The 18,407-nt window shown below is 37.7% G+C and overlaps 1 protein-coding gene across 5 annotated transcripts in view; it reads right to left on the reverse strand.

Moving 5' to 3' along the window:
* Positions 1-18,407, reverse strand: part of BCL6B (BCL6B transcription repressor) — a 60,067-nt gene that overhangs the window by 22,532 nt on the left and 19,128 nt on the right. Inside the window, exons 2-3 of one of the 5 annotated variants that reach the window (XM_078780993.1) lie at positions 2,774-2,862; positions 57-164 (exon numbers count right to left, since the gene is read on the reverse strand). The exons of 2 other annotated variants lie outside the window; for them this stretch is intronic. The gene's annotated coding sequence lies outside the window, so the exon portion shown is untranslated. Of the gene's footprint in view, positions 1-56; positions 165-2,773; positions 2,863-2,988; positions 3,021-18,407 lie in introns of all 5 variants that reach the window. 2 more of the 5 variants (XM_078780991.1, XM_078780990.1) reach the window with 2 other exon arrangements.

Raw genomic sequence — 18,407 nt, forward strand, 5'->3', positions numbered from 1 at the left:
TAACTTCACAGCATTTTCCACAAAAGAAGCATTCCAAAGTAAGCGTAGCTGCATACCTGCGCTTGTGGCAATAAGTGGCCAAGAGGGGTTGGCGGTATCACCCCCTCAATCAGCCTGGTAGGTGCGGGGCCACAGTGATACAATTAACTGAGGGCCAATGAAACCTAAATGGGTGTGGTTAATGGTGGAATATTACATACATTCCGGCAGTGGCAACAATAGGAAACCACCTTTAAAGATAGTTGTTGTTAACGGTAGAATATTAGGTACAGTCGAACAACTATTGTTGCTGTACAAGTACAATAATTATCACAGGCGTGACGGCATGTGCAGAGTGCAGGAACTCTATTCCTTCCCTCAGTGAAGCTTGCAAGCAATCACACACCGTTTGTCCTCAATTTGTCATCATTCAAATGTTGTTGATCGTTTCCATGTATGAAGTTGACCGGTGCAATATTAAAGTTTAAAAAAGAGAAAAAAAAAACACACACACACACACACACACACACACACACACACACACACACACACACACACACACACACACACACACACACACACACACACACACACACACCGTTTTTGACATACCAACCTACTACAAACCTATCTGCAGAGATTATTCTCATATTGTGGACACCAAATACCAGCAATAACTGGCGTATTACCTCCATTTTTAATTTTGCTGTCTTTATTACCTCACTTTCCATCACTACTGTACATGTACATACATAGCCCCAATAGAAAATTTACATTTTATTTTTTATCTGCAAGAACAGGTTTAGCCATGACTATGGCCTTACACCCCTCATTCCTTTCTACATAAATTAGTTTTTATTTTCTAGGAATTCCTTAATTGTCTAGATATTGACACATCCATGATTGACGTCTCCTTTGGTAAGTTCTGTGAAATTGCCACATCAATTGATGTAATTTTTTTGATGACATTTGATGAAGTGGATTGTACTTGCATTCTTCAAGTAGCTGAACACATCAACTAAACTAGAGTGTTACTCGGTGGAGCGCACACCTCCGCCGGGCTGAACTGGTTACATTGTGTATCCCACTGATAGGCCGGATCTGGATCCGGACCTGAACCAAAATCTGATGGGCTTGGTCTTGTCGCCTCATCAACTCATTCACCTAGTTAATTTTTTTCATAATCCATCGACAAGTTTTGGAAATACCATGTTATAAAGCATATCGGTTTTGGCCCTATCACTCAATGGTGGATCTCGTATCTGGATCGTCACCAAAATTGAATCAATTCGTCCTTATCACACATGCACAACTTTTTGAGATATCCTGTTCACAGACAGATGGGGTGAAAACACAACCTCCGCACATCTTCGGTGGCGGAGGCAATTAAGAATGAGAGATCAGAATGAGCTCTTCTTTAACAGTTTGCAGGTATAGTATTTTTTACGTAAAAAAAGTCAAAAGTTAGAAAATGAAACTACTGTTTCTATTGTTATGCGTTGCTAGGCAACGAAAAAAGGTGGCGTTTATGATGCAATGTCAAAGACAATCATTAAAGGGGTGGATCTGAAACTTACCGAAGCCGAAAAAAAGTGAAATTTGGATTATCGTGTGAAGTTAACATCTTTCCTTTTTGATACGTTGATTGAATTTAGATTGGTAAGGATTTCCATGATTGGCTGTGAGAGAGATGGTGATTCTATGTCTTGTCTGCATTACATTCCTGACTGAATAATAAATGCAATACCATACAGAACAAGTCATTTTGCATATTTTTCATAGACAGGTAGTACCCGCTCCTTCAGGGAGCAAGAAGGATTTCTTTCAGAATTGGTATTGTTTCCCCAACCTCAATCTCCCCTGTTTCCAGCAGGGGTTAGTAAACCACTTGTACAGTGCCACGTGTACAAGCGGAAACCGTAAGTCGTTCCCCACCATCACGGGAGGAGGTTACAGGGTTATTTGGGGGGGGGGGGCGGGGGGGATATTGAAATCTGCTCTGTCCGTCCGTTCATCTGTCACGCCATCTCCTCCTAAACGGTTGGGCAGAAATTGACAAAACGTGGTAGTTATGATCACCACAAAAGAAGAAGGTTCAAGAGCGGTGTCATCTTGCATGTTTATAAACATTTTAATGAAACTTTGTATATGCAATAAGCATTGGATGACACATTAAATATGTAACGATTTTTTGGATTTGACCCCCGGTTCATGCCCCAGTGGTGGGGACTTGGGGTCATGTGGGTCAAAATGGGAAACAAATGCAACTCACAATTTGATATTGTATCATTTCTGGTCGAACGGTTTGCCATCTTTCAACTTTGCTTTCTGTGGGAAGCATGGGGGTTTGTGAGCATGCAATAAACTTCGTTGTAGTATAGTTCTTGGGATTTTTCCCCCTGGAATTGTGGCTTCGAGTTCCATCGGTATGCGAAATTTCAGCTTTCCAGTTAGTGATGCATGTAATCTCAAAATAGCAAGAATGAACTATAAAGAGCTAAAAATGAGCTAAAAATAGCAATCCTCATGCCTATAAATTGCATTTCATAAGTGGTTTTTGTTGAGTTACAAGTTTGCATTACAATCAGAAAAGTCACAAACACACACGTGCCACAACCTTCCGGTGATCCCACAGGAAAACTGAGCGCACCACCTTGTCGGTCAAGTTCTGAAGCGTTCTTTCAGGCTTTAACTTCTATGTACAAGAATGAGTAACTGCTTTTTAGCATTTGAGAGTTTGAGAGTACATGGAAATAAAAGGAGAGCATCCTTGCTGCAAGGAAGTAAAACATACCGCTTGTGACGATCCCATTAGTAAGTAGCAGCAGCAGCAGCAGCAGCAGCAAGTATAACCATCACTCGATAAAAGACATCTAAGACAGACTAAATACAAACATAGACAGACCTCCATAGGACATTACAATGGACCACGATGCAAAAGACATGAGAAAACAAGACAGAATGAATGTAGCAGAACGACTGAGGGCACGTATATCATGCATTACATACCACGGCACCTGAGACTCCACCTTTCACCCCACCTTTGGCAGAAGAGTGCAAAGTAAAGTAGTTCTTTCAAAGCTAATTAGTAAAAATAAAAAAGTACAATGAAGTTTAGTCTTGCAAAATAAACTAAAAATATATATAAATGCACAGGCAAAACAAATATTTCCACAATAAAATAAATAAATACAATCCCCCCCCCCCTCGAGAGTGGGCTGACGGTCATCTCTTGGGGTTGTAGGTGACCAACCTTGTTGCTGATGTGGGGCAACCGCCCCCTCCCCCCCTGGGAGCTACCTGATCTAAAATAGAAAAATGCAAGACAGAGTAATCCTGCGGACCATCGAGTAGAAGGGCTGCATCAGGTTTCAGATCAATCGGTTTGTAAATAAGGGAGGAGTAGAGATCCAAAGCTTGGGGGGCGGTAACCCTCCTCCTGGGAACCCCCATGATCTGAAATGGAAAAATCGAAGCCCGAGAGATTGTGTGGGATACTGTGTTGTATCCATGTGTGACGTTTCAGAACAAACAGTCGGGAGATAAGGGAGGAGTAACAAAATAGCAAAAAGTTAATGAACGGACGGACAGACGGACATCCGGATATCATAACCCATTGAGAATCGAGAGGAGATGACGTAAAAACGGAGGAAAGTAATAAAATGAAGAAGATCAAACTTTTTAAAAGTGTAATATGAGCACACACCATGGGAGCAAGAGCAATGTTCAATACAAGACATCACCACTTATATCCTGCAATTGAAAATGAAGAAAATAGAAACTACATCATACACTGCGACTTCAATGATTAGATGAACAGTTTACGTTTTGGATCCCACTGGATCTGGATCCGGACCTGGAGACACACCTGAACCAAAATAGAATCATCTTGTTCTCCTCACCTACCCAACTCATCCACAAAGTTTTGTCATTATCCGTCCACAATTTTTTCATATATCCTGCATATATATATATGTAGTTTTTGGACCTATCTCTCAATGGTGAAGATTCACTTAAACAAATTCTCGGATCCGGATCTTTGCCAAAATCGAATAAATTCGTCCGTGTCACACACCCAACCTGTCCACCAAATTTCGTCCGAATCCGTTCTTAACTTTTTGAGACGTCCTGCTCACATAAAAACAAAGACATACAGGGGTGAAAACATAACCTCGGTCCACTTTTGGTGACGGAGGTAAAAATGGAGCGGGAGATATGGGATGCTGAAAAGCAAACGAGGTTATCAAACACGATAAGTTGTGAGAAAAAGAGGTTCGAAGTTGACATTCCCAATCCGATTCTATGTTCAGTATCACTTTCAAACATTTTGTTACAAGCTGGCATTAACACCGTCCTTGAAGGATTACTTCGGCACACTTAAGTCAATTTGGCTGTCCATGCATGATAGCCTGGTTTACTTCTCAGGGGCACGTGGAGCTTTGAGGAAAAGAGACTTCTATGATACGGGCCTGAGCGAGATGATTGCAGCCAAGAATGTCGCCATGGAGGTGCCAGACAAATTAAACTGAGACCTCACATCAACCAAAATATACTCAACATCAAAAGAAACTCGTGAAATCTTTAGATTTTAGGACACTCATTGAAATCCTCGACGCAAAAATGAAAAATATTTGAACACAGAGGTAAAGTTCAGCTATCTTTACTAAACACATGTCGATAAACAAGAGGTTGCCTCAATCACAAAAAAAAAGAAAAAAAAAAGCATGAACATCACAAGGGGTGGTGCAACAAGTCACAGCACTGCAACACAAAGGCACGCACCTGAATACAGTGAAAAAATGACACAGGAATGGACACAACTCTCCTAACAGTCAAGGACAGAATGACAGCAGTCCTCAATATCGTGTGTGTCCTCTCTGAGCTGTGATGCAGGCTGGACACCTCCGACGCATGCTCTGTACCAGGCGTCTGATGCTGTCCTGGGTAAGTCTGTCCCACTCCTCCTGCAAGCCTTGAATGGCATTTGCCGATTGACAGCCGTTGATCTCGATGCAAGACGTCGACCAAGCTCATCCCATAAATGCTAAAGGGGATTGAGGTCAGGGGAATAAGGCATCCAAGTCATCGCTGTACACTCAGCCTCTATTTGATCTTGTTGCCAGACATTCAGTTGATCACCACGCCTTTGCGGACGACAATCAGCTGTACAAAGGAAGCACGATTCAACAAATCGTGCCCACTGTTGAAGTGTTAGAAGGCTGTATTGCCGACGTGAAGGCGTGGATGACCCAAAACAAACCACCTGAACGATGCTAAAACAGGGTCTATGATTGTAAGATCGCACAGATGTCCTCTACAATGTTCACTTCCTACCACTATTCATGTTGGTGAAACCGATGTAAACTTTGTTTCCTCGGCCAAGAACCTTGGTGTGGTTTTCGATTGAAACATGACATTTTCCAAGCAAGTACTTCAAGCTTGCAAATCAGCATACTTTCAGCTGCGAAAGATCGCATCCATTCGCCACTTTCTTACTGGTCTGTGCCCTTGTCCTCTCAAGGCTAGACTATTGTAATTCTTTATATGCTGGCTGCCCTCAGTTTCTCTTGGATAAGTTACAAAAGGTTCAAGACTCTGCCGCTCGTCTTGTCTGTAAGGCGAAGAAGTCTGACCATGTTACTCCGCTTCTTGAATCTTTACACTGGCTGCCTGTCTCTGCTCGTGTGCAATACAAAATTTGCACACTATGTTATAAATCATTGTGTGGAGCGGGACCTCACTATCTCTCCGATTTGCTCACTCTCTATGAACCTCGGCGACGGCTTCGTTCAAGCGACGACTCGATGACCTGAGAGCCGCCGCGCACCAGCACCAAGTCGTTTGGCGAGAAATCCTTTTCCTTTGCTGCACCTCTGCTCTGGAATGACTTGCCTTCCTCTGTTCGACATGTTGACTCTCTTCCTGCCTTTAAAACCTCCCTCAAAACCGATCTGTTTCACAAGTCTTTCAAAGTCTAAGTCCTGTTTTCCCTTTGGTTGGAGGTGGGACAGAGATCGAGAGTATGTCTGTGTACATGTGCGGGGGAGGGAGGGGAGGAGGAGGGGGAGTACACATCTGTGGGTTTTGAATGGGGAGGGAGAGGAATAGGGCAAGAGTGAAGGTGTGTCTGTGTGTGTGTATGTTTGTGTATGTGTGTGCGGTGTGTGTGCGTTCGCATGATAATGTAAAGTGCCATGAGGGTCGTTTACTCTGCTTGATGGGGCTATATAAGATTCCTTTATTATTATTATTATTATCACTTCAACACCCTGTTCCTGAAGGAAGTTGGTGGTCAGGTGAGCAGCAAGGGGTCGAGCGTTGTCCTACTGGAAATCTACGATGTCAGGATGAGCCTGCAGAAATGGCAGCAGATGAGGTCTCAAAACTTCATTGACATAAGGCTGATGAGTGAGATTGACTACAATGATGACCAGAGGTGTCCTGAAACAGGTGGAAATGCCAGTGCATGCCATCACACTGGGTTCTCCCCAGCGATTGATCTGGCGAATACAGCATGATGCATACCTTTCCCCACCTCTGCGCCATAGCCGTTGACGCCTATCAGCAGCATGGAGGCAAAATCTGGACTCATCGCTCAACAAGACTGCACTCCACTGTTGCTGTGTCCTGTGGCGATGCTGCAGACACCATCTTGGTCTGTTCCGCTGATGCACTGCGTTCAAAACTGGACCTCTGCAAAGACTCCTTCCCACCAGGCCCCGACTTCTCAAGCGTCTCCGCACAGTAGAGACACTGATGTGGTTGTTGTGGCGACCTTTTGTCACTGCAGCTTTTTGCGTCGCAGGGCGGAAACGATCACGAAGATGCTGCAGCACAATCCAGCGGTCTTGGTTTGGGGAGGTTACCGTGGTCTTCCTCTTCGTGGACCATCATTCACAGTTCCAGTTTCACCGTAACGCCTGGCCAGGTTGGAAATTGCAGGCTGTGACCAACCAAGACGTTGGGCAATTGTTCGCTGGCTTACACCAGCCTCAAGCATCCCAATTACCCTTAAACGTTGTTCAGATGTCAGGCGTGGCATCTGAATTTTCTTGTTGTTTTCACTGTCAGAAGCCTCTAGAGTGGTTATAGACAGCAGTAAATGAATGTCTAACCATGAGAACTGAAGGATTTCATTATGAGGGTCATTATTAAAGGGAAAGATCCCTATACAGAACCACTCAAGCATGCCATTGTTGATCAACCAGGTGATTGAAGTGAAGTTCCCGTTACATAATCAGCCATTACAATTGAAGAAACGTGTTTGTAAAGCTGCACATTTCAAAAAATGAAAGTGATAAGTTTCTTTTGATGTTCAGTTTACAACACCAGGAAGAATGTCTTAGGACTTTCAAAATACTCTTGTACATATATAGGAGAGGAGGAGTGAACAGGTTCAGGAAGTGTTTTCCATAGGTGAAAGAATATGAGGGTACATGTGTGGAGGTGGGCATATAGCTCAGCCTTTGGACTGAAAACCATGAAGATAAATTATTATATGCAGCTGGTGAGATGAATTAAACATACAAAGTGCCCCCACTCCCCCCCCAGTAAACCTCCTCAGACCCAAACTTTTGCCGTGAACAAACTTTGGTACATCACCGGCGATGAAGGATGTGGTGAACTTTCATCGAAAGTGTGTGTAGTTTCAGAGAAGAAAGCAAATTTTGGAGGGTCAAACCTGGACCTACGTTGACCCCCGGTAGACCCCCTAAATCTCCGATCTTTTTAAAATGCCATGAACAAACTTGAGTGGCAACATAACAAATACCATTTTAGCCAAGTTGGGTAACAATCCAATCAGCAATTTCGGAGAAGAAGTTGCAAGTGTTTACAGAACGACGGATTCACGCCGCATTATCCCATAAGCTCCCTGGAACTATGTTCCAGGCGAGCTAAAAATGAGGACAACAGACAGGTAGTGCTGCAGGAAAGGAAAAACAAAGACAAACCGTTTTCCATTTGGAAGCCTTACACTCACGATGGTGTCAGACGGAATAACAAGGTCTGGCTTACACAGTCATGATCTGCACTGTAAATCACAAGGTATTGATCACGCCGACGTGTTTCAAGATAAAACATGGTATCTGACATCAATTAACTGAGATAATGTGGAAGGAACGATCAGAAATGTACTCGGCCAAATGCAGGCCATGGATAGTGTGATGTCCAGGACCACAGGCTTCTGCCAAGTGTTGATCACATCGAGGAGCATTAGAACGCATTAAGAGACTGAAAAAACACTAGGTGACATTACAATCACGGTAAAAAAAAAAACCCATATACATTTAGCAACCTGGGCTGAAAAACACGAGGTGACATTACAAACACGGAAAAAAAACCAGAAAAAAAAACCATACATTTAGCTAACTGGGCTGAAAAACACGAGGTGACATTACAATCACGGTAAAAAAAAAACCATATACATTTAGCTACCTGGGCTGAAAAACACGAGGTGACATTACAAACACGGTTTAAAAAAAAACCTTACATTTAGATACCTGGGCTGAAAAACACAAGATGACATTACAAACACGGTAAAAAAAAAAAAACCATATACATTTAGCAACCTGGGCTGAAAAACAAGATGACATTACAAACACGGTAAAAAAAACATACATTTAGCTACCTGGGCTGAAAAACACAAGATGACATTACAAACATGGTAAAAAAAAAAAAAACACATACATTTAGCTACCTGGGTTGAAAAACACTAGGTGACATTACAAACACGGTTAAAAAAAAAACCATACATTTAGATACCTGGGCTGAAAAACACTAGGTGACATTACAAACACGGTAAAAAAAAAAAAAACATTTAGCAAAGGGCTAAAAAACGCTATATGACATTACAAACATGGTAACAAAAAACAACAACATACATTTAGCTACCTGGGCTGAAAAACACAAGACGACATTACAAACACGGTAAAAAAAAAATACATTTGGCAACCTGGGCTGAAAAACACAAGATGACATTACAAATACAGTAAAAAAAAAAAACATACATTTAGCTACCTGGGCTGAAAAACACAAGATGACATTACAAACACGGTAAAAAATATATATACATTTAGCTACCTGGGCTGAAAAACACAAGATGACATTACAAACACAGTAAAAAAAAAAAACATTTCACAACCTGGGCTGAAAAACACAAGATGACATTACAAACATGGTAAAAAAAAAATACATTTGGCAACCTGGGCTGAAAAACACAAGATGACATTACAAACAGCAAAAAAAAAAACACATTTAGCTACCTGGGCTGAAAAACACAAGATGACATTACAAACACGGTAAAAAAACAACATACATTTAGCTACCTGGGCTGAAAAACACAAGATGACATTACAAACACAGTAAAAAAAACAAAACATTTAACTACCTGGGCTGAAAAACACAAGATGACATTACAAACACAGTAAAAAAAAAACCTTACATTTAGATACCTGGGCTGAAAAACACAAGATGACATTACAAACATGGTAAAAAAAAACATACATTTAGCTACCTAGGCTGAAAAACACAAGATGACATTACAAACACAGTAATAAAAAAACCTTACATTTAGATACCTGGGCTGAAAAACACGAGATGACATTACAAACACGGTAAAAAAAAAACCATATACATTTAGCAACCTGGGCTGAAAAACACAAGATGACATTACAAACACGGTAAAAAAAAACACATTTAGCTACCTAGGCTGAAAAACACAAGATGACATTACAAACACAGTAAAAAAAAACCATATACATTTAGCAACCTAGGCTGAAAAACACAAGATGACATTACAAACACGGTAAAAAAAAAAACCATATACATTTCGCAACCTGGGCTGAAAAACACAAGATGACATTACAAACACGGTAAAAAAAAAAACCATATACATTTCGCAACCTGGGCTGAAAAACACAAGATGACATTACAAACACAGTAAAAAGAAAATACATTTGGCAACCTGGGCTGAAAAACACAAGATGACATTTCAAACACAGTAAAAAAAACATACATTTAGCTACCTGGGTTGAAAAACACAAGATGACATTACAAACACGGTTAAAAAAAAAACCTTACATTTAGATACCTGGGCTGAAAAACACTAGGTGACATTACAAACACGGTAAAAAAAAAAAAAACATTTAGCAACGGGCTAAAAAACGCTATATGACATTACAAACATGGTAACAAAAAACAACAACATACATTTAGCTACCTGGGCTGAAAAACACAAGATGACATTACAAACACAGTAAAAAGAACATACATTTGGCAACCTGGGCTGAAAAACACAAGATGACATAACAAACACAGTAAAAAAAACATACATTTGGCAACCTGGGCTGAAAAACACAAGATGACATTACAAACACAGTAACAAAAAATACATTTGGCAACCTGGGCTGAAAAACACAAGATGACATTACAAACACAGTAAAAAAAACATACATTTGGCAACCTGGGCTGAAAAACACAAGATGACATTACAAACACAGTAAAAAAAAAACATACATTTGGCAACCTGGGCTGAAAAACACAAGATGACATAACAAACACAGTAAAAAAAAAAAAGACATTGGGCAACCTGGGCTGAAAAACACGAGATGACATTACAAACAAGGTAAAAAAAACATACATTTGGCAACCTGGGCTGAAAAAGAAGATGACATTACAAAGAGTAAAAAAAACATACATTTGGCAACCTGGGCTGAAAAACACAAGATGACATTACAAACAGCAAAAAAAACATACATTTGGCAACCTGGGCTGAAAAACACAAGATGACATTACAAACACAGTAAAAAAAAACATACATTTAGCTACCTGGGCTGAAAAACAAAAGATGACATTACAAACACAGTAAAAAAAACATACATTTAGCTACCTGGGCTGAAAAACACAAGATGACATTACAAACACAGTAAAAAAAAAACCTTACATTTAGATACCTGGGCTGAAAAACACAAGATGACATTACAAACACGGTAAAAAAAAAACCTTACATTTAGATACCTGGGCTGAAAAACACAAGATGACATTACAAACACGGTAAAAAAAAACAAACCATATACATTTAGCAACCTGGGCTGAAAAACACAAGATGACATTACGAACACGGTTTAAAAAACATACATTTAGCTACCTGGGCTGAAAAACACAAGATGACATTACAAACACAGTAAAAAAAAAACATACATTTAGATACCTGGGCTGAAAAACACAAGATGACATTACAAACATGGTAAAAAAAAAAAACCATATACATTGAGCAACCTGGGCTGAAAAACACAAGATGACATTAGAAACACGGTAAAAAAAAAAAACCATATACATTTAGCAACCTGGGCTGAAAAACACAAGATGACATTACAAACACAGTAAAAAAAACATACATTTAGCTACCTGGGCTGAAAAACACAAGATGACATAACAAACACAGTAAAAAAAAATACATTTGGCAACCTGGGCTGAAAAACACAAGATGACATTACAAACACAGTAAAAAAAACATACATTTAGCTACCTGGGCTGAAAAACACAAGATGACATTACAAACACAGCAAAAAAAAAACCTTACATTTAGATACCTGGGCTGAAAAACACAAGATGACATTACAAACACGGTAAAAAAAACAAAACCATATACATTTAGCAACCTGGGCTGAAAAACAAGATGACATTACAAACACGGTAAAAAAAACATACATTTAGATACCTGGGCTGAAAAACACAAGATGACATTACAAACACGGTAAAAAAAACATACATTTAGATACCTGGGCTGAAAAACACAAGATGACATTACAAACATGGTAAAAAAAAAAAAAACCATATACATTTAGCTACCTAGGCTGAAAAACACTAGGTGACATTACAAACACGGTTAAAAAAAAAACCTTACATTTAGATACCTGGCCTGAAAAACACTAGGTGACATTACAAACACGGTAAAAAAAAAAAATACATTTAGCAACGGGCTAAAAAACGCTATATGACATTACAAACATGGTAACAAAAAACAACAACATACATTTAGCTACCTGGGCTGAAAAACACAAGACGACATTACAAACACGGTAAAAAAAAAATACATTTGGCAACCTGGGCTGAAAAACACAAGATGACATTACAAATACAGTAAAAAAAAAACATACATTTAGCTACCTGGGCTGAAAAACACAAGATGACATTCCAAACACAGTAAAAAAAAAATACATTTGGCAACCTGGGCTGAAAAACACAAGATGACATTCCAAACACAGTTTAAAAAAACATACATTTAGCTACCTAGGCTGAAAAAGACAAGATGCCATTACAAAAACGGTAAAAAAAAACATACATTTAGCTACCTGGGCTGAAAAACACAAGATGACATTACAAACACAGTAAAAAAAAAATACATTTGGCAACCTGGGCTGAAAAACACAAGATGACATTACAAACATGGTAAAAAAAACAAAACATTTGGCAACCTGGGCTGAAAAACACAAGATGACATTACAAACACAGTAAAAAGAACATACATTTGGCAACCTGGGCTGAAAAACACAAGATGACATTACAAACACAGTAAAAAAAACATACATTTGGCAACCTGGGCTGAAAAACACAAGATGACATTACAAACACAGTAACAAAAAATACATTTGGCAACCTGGGCTGAAAAACACAAGATGACATTACAAACACAGTAAAAAAAACATACATTTGGCAACCTGGGCTGAAAAACACAAGATGACATTACAAACACAGTAAAAAAAAACATACATTTGGCAACCTGGGCTGAAAAACACAAGATGACATTACAAACACAGTAAAAAAAAAAAAGACATTGGGCAACCTGGGCTGAAAAACACGAGATGACATTACAAACAAGGTAAAAAAAACATACATTTGGCAACCTGGGCTGAAAAACAAGATGACATTACAAAGAGTAAAAAAAACATACATTTGGCAACCTGGGCTGAAAAACACAAGATGACATTACAAACAGTAAAAAAAACATACATTTGGCAACCTGGGCTGAAAAACACAAGATGACATTACAAACACAGTAAAAAAAAACATACATTTAGCTACCTGGGCTGAAAAACACAAGATGACATTACAAACACAGTAAAAAAAACATACATTTCGCTACCTGGGCTGAAAAACACAAGATGACATTACAAACACAGTAAAAAAAAAACCTTACATTTAGATACCTGGGCTGAAAAACACAAGATGACATTACAAACACGGTAAAAAAAAAACCTTACATTTAGATACCTGGGCTGAAAAACACAAGATGACATTACAAACACGGTAAAAAAAAAAAAACCATATACATTTAGCAACCTGGGCTGAAAAACACAAGATGACATTACGAACACGGTTTAAAAAACATACATTTAGCTACCTGGGCTGAAAAACACAAGATGACATTACAAACACAGTAAAAAAAAAACCTTACATTTAGATACCTGGGCTGAAAAACACAAGATGACATTACAAATACAGTAAAAAAAAAACATACATTTAGCTACCTGGGCTGAAAAACACAAGATGACATTACAAACACGGTAAAAAAAATATATACATTTAGCTACCTGGGCTGAAAAACACAAGATGACATTACAAACACAGTAAAAAAAAATACATTTCGCAACCTGGGCTGAAAAACACAAGATGACATTACAAACACGGTAAAAAAAAAATACATTTGGCAACCTGGGCTGAAAAACACAAGATGACATTACAAACAGCAAAAAAAAAACACATTTAGCTACCTGGGCTGAAAAACACAAGATGACATTACAAACACGGTAAAAAAACAACATACATTTAGCTACCTGGGCTGAAAAACACAAGATGACATTACAAACACAGTAAAAAAAAAACATACATTTAACTACCTGGGCTGAAAAACACAAGATGACATTACAAACACAGTAAAAAAAAAACCTTACATTTAGATACCTGGGCTGAAAAACACAAGATGACATTACAAACACGGTAAAAAAAAACATACATTTAGCTACCTAGGCTGAAAAACACAAGATGACATTACAAACACAGTAAAAAAAAAACCTTACATTTAGATACCTGGGCTGAAAAACACGAGATGACATTACAAACACGGTAAAAAAAAAACCATATACATTTAGCAACCTGGGCTGAAAAACACAAGATGACATTACAAACACGGTAAAAAAAAACACATTTAGCTACCTAGGCTGAAAAACACAAGATGACATTACAAACACAGTAAAAAAAAACCATATACATTTAGCAACCTAGGCTGAAAAACACTTGATGACATTACAATCACGGTAAAAAAAAAAAACCATATACATTTAGCAACCTGGGCTGAAAAACACAAGATGACATTACAAACACGGTAAAAAAAAAAACCATATACATTTAGCAACCTGGGCTGAAAAACACAAGATGACATTACAAACACAGTAAAAAGAAAATACATTTGGCAACCTGGGCTGAAAAACACAAGATGACATTTCAAACACAGTAAAAAAAACATACATTTAGCTACCTGGGCTGAAAAACACAAGATGACATTACAAACACGGTTAAAAAAAAAACCTTACATTTAGATACCTGGGCTGAAAAACACTAGGTGACATTACAAACACGGTAAAAAAAAAAAAAACATTTAGCAACGGGCTAAAAAACGCTATATGACATTACAAACATGGTAACAAAAAACAACAACATACATTTAGCTACCTGGGCTGAAAAACACAAGACGACATTACAAACAGAGTAAAAAAAAAAAAAAATTGGCAACCTGGGCTGAAAAACACAAGATGACATTACAAACACAGTAAAAAAAACATACATTTAGCTACCTGGGCTGAAAAACACAAGATGACATTACAAACACGGTAAAAAAAAAAAAACCATATACATTTAGCAACCTGGGCTGAAAAACACAAGATGACATTACGAACACGGTTTAAAAAACATACATTTAGCTACCTGGGCTGAAAAACACAAGATGACATTACAAACACAGTAAAAAAAAAACCTTACATTTAGATACCTGGGCTGAAAAACACAAGATGACATTACAAATACAGTAAAAAAAAAAACATACATTTAGCTACCTGGGCTGAAAAACACAAGATGACATTACAAACACGGTAAAAAAAATATATACATTTAGCTACCTGGGCTGAAAAACACAAGATGACATTACAAACACAGTAAAAAAAAATACATTTCGCAACCTGGGCTGAAAAACACAAGATGACATTACAAACACGGTAAAAAAAAAATACATTTGGCAACCTGGGCTGAAAAACACAAGATGACATTACAAACAGCAAAAAAAAAACACATTTAGCTACCTGGGCTGAAAAACACAAGATGACATTACAAACACGGTAAAAAAACAACATACATTTAGCTACCTGGGCTGAAAAACACAAGATGACATTACAAACACAGTAAAAAAAAAACATACATTTAACTACCTGGGCTGAAAAACACAAGATGACATTACAAACACAGTAAAAAAAAAACCTTACATTTAGATACCTGGGCTGAAAAACACAAGATGACATTACAAACACGGTAAAAAAAAACATACATTTAGCTACCTAGGCTGAAAAACACAAGATGACATTACAAACACAGTAAAAAAAAAACCTTACATTTAGATACCTGGGCTGAAAAACACGAGATGACATTACAAACACGGTAAAAAAAAAACCATATACATTTAGCAACCTGGGCTGAAAAACACAAGATGACATTACAAACACGGTAAAAAAAAACACATTTAGCTACCTAGGCTGAAAAACACAAGATGACATTACAAACACAGTAAAAAAAAACCATATACATTTAGCAACCTAGGCTGAAAAACACTTGATGACATTACAATCACGGTAAAAAAAAAAAACCATATACATTTAGCAACCTGGGCTGAAAAACACAAGATGACATTACAAACACGGTAAAAAAAAAAACCATATACATTTAGCAACCTGGGCTGAAAAACACAAGATGACATTACAAACACAGTAAAAAGAAAATACATTTGGCAACCTGGGCTGAAAAACACAAGATGACATTTCAAACACAGTAAAAAAAACATACATTTAGCTACCTGGGCTGAAAAACACAAGATGACATTACAAACACGGTTAAAAAAAAAACCTTACATTTAGATACCTGGGCTGAAAAACACTAGGTGACATTACAAACACGGTAAAAAAAAAAAAAACATTTAGCAACGGGCTAAAAAACGCTATATGACATTACAAACATGGTAACAAAAAACAACAACATACATTTAGCTACCTGGGCTGAAAAACACAAGACGACATTACAAACAGAGTAAAAAAAAAAAAAAATTGGCAACCTGGGCTGAAAAACACAAGATGACATTACAAACACAGTAAAAAAAACATACATTTAGCTACCTGGGCTGAAAAACACAAGATGACATTACAAACACGGTAAAAAAAAAAAACATTTGGCAACCTGGGCTGAAAAACACAAGATGACATTCCAAACACAGTAAAAAAAAAATACATTTGGCAACCTGGGCTGAAAAACACAAGATGACATTCCAAACACAGTAAAAAAAAAAAACATTTGGCAACCTGGGCTGAAAAACACAAGATGACATTCCAAACACAGTTCTAAAAAACATACATTTAGCTACCTAGGCTGAAAAAGACAAGATGCCATTACAAACACGGTAAAAAAAAAAAATACATTTAGCTACCTGGGCTGAAAAACACAAGATGACATTACAAACACAGTAAAAAAAAAATACATTTGGCAACCTGGGCTGAAAAACACAAGATGACATTACAAACACGGTAAAAAAAAAAAACATTTGGCAACCTGGGCTGAAAAACACAAGATGACATTACAAACACAGTAAAAAGAACATACATTTGGCAACCTGGGCTGAAAAACACAAGATGACATTACAAACACAGTAAAAAAACATACATTTGGCAACCTGGGCTGAAAAACACAAGATGACATTACAAACACAGTAAAAAAAAAATACATTTGGCAACCTGGGCTGAAAAACACAAGATGACATTACAAACACAGTAAAAAAAAAAAAGACATTGGGCAACCTGGGCTGAAAAACACGAGATGACATTACAAACAAGGTAAAAAAAACATACATTTGGCAACCTGGGCTGAAAAACAAGATGACATTACAAAGAGTAAAAAAAACATACATTTGGCAACCTGGGCTGAAAAACACAAGATGACATTACAAACAGTAAAAAAAACATACATTTGGCAACCTGGGCTGAAAAACACAAGATGACATTACAAACACAGTAAAAAAAAACATACATTTAGCTACCTGGGCTGAAAAACACAAGATGACATTACAAACACAGTAAAAAAAACATACATTTAGCTACCTGGGCTGAAAAACACAAGATGACATTACAAACACAGTAAAAAAAAAACCTTACATTTAGATACCTGGGCTGAAAAACACAAGATGACATTACAAACACGGTAAAAAAAAAACCTTACATTTAGATACCTGGGCTGAAAAACACAAGATGACATTACAAACACGGTAAAAAAAAAAAACCATATACATTTAGCAACCTGGGCTGAAAAACAAGATGACATTACGAACACGGTTTAAAAAACATACATTTAGCTACCTGGGCTGAAAAACACAAGATGACATTACAAACACAGTAAAAAAAAAACCTTACATTTAGATACCTGGGCTGAAAAACACAAGATGACATTACAAACACAGTAAAAAAAAACATACATTTAGATACCTGGGCTGAAAAACACAAGATGACATTACAAACATGGTAAAAAAAAACAACCATATACATTGAGCAACCTGGGCTGAAAAACACAAGATGACATTACAAACACGGTAAAAAAAAAAAAAAAATACATTTAGCAACCTGGGCTGAAAAACACAAGATGACATTACAAACACAGTAAAAAAAACATACATTTAGCTACCTGGGCTGAAAAACACAAGATGACATTACAAACACAGTAAAAAAAAATACATTTGGCAACCTGGGCTGAAAAACACAAGATGACATTACAAACACAGTAAAAAAAACATACATTTAGCTACCTGGGCTGAAAAACACAAGATGACATTACAAACACAGCAAAAAAAAAACCTTACATTTAGATACCTGGGCTGAAAAACACAAGATGACATTACAAACACGGTAAAAAAAACAAAACCATATACATTTAGCAACCTGGGCTGAAAAACAAGATGACATTACAAACACGGTAAAAAAAACATACATTTAGATACCTGGGCTGAAAAACACAAGATGACATTACAAACACGGTAAAAAAAACATACATTTAGATACCTGGGCTGAAAAACACAAGATGACATTACAAACATGGTAAAAAAAAAAAAAACCACATACATTTAGCTA

Source organism: Myxine glutinosa, chromosome 6, assembly GCF_964187855.1.
Source record: "Myxine glutinosa chromosome 6, kmMyxGlut1.1, whole genome shotgun sequence".
Taxonomy (NCBI): Eukaryota; Metazoa; Chordata; class Myxini; order Myxiniformes; family Myxinidae; genus Myxine; species Myxine glutinosa.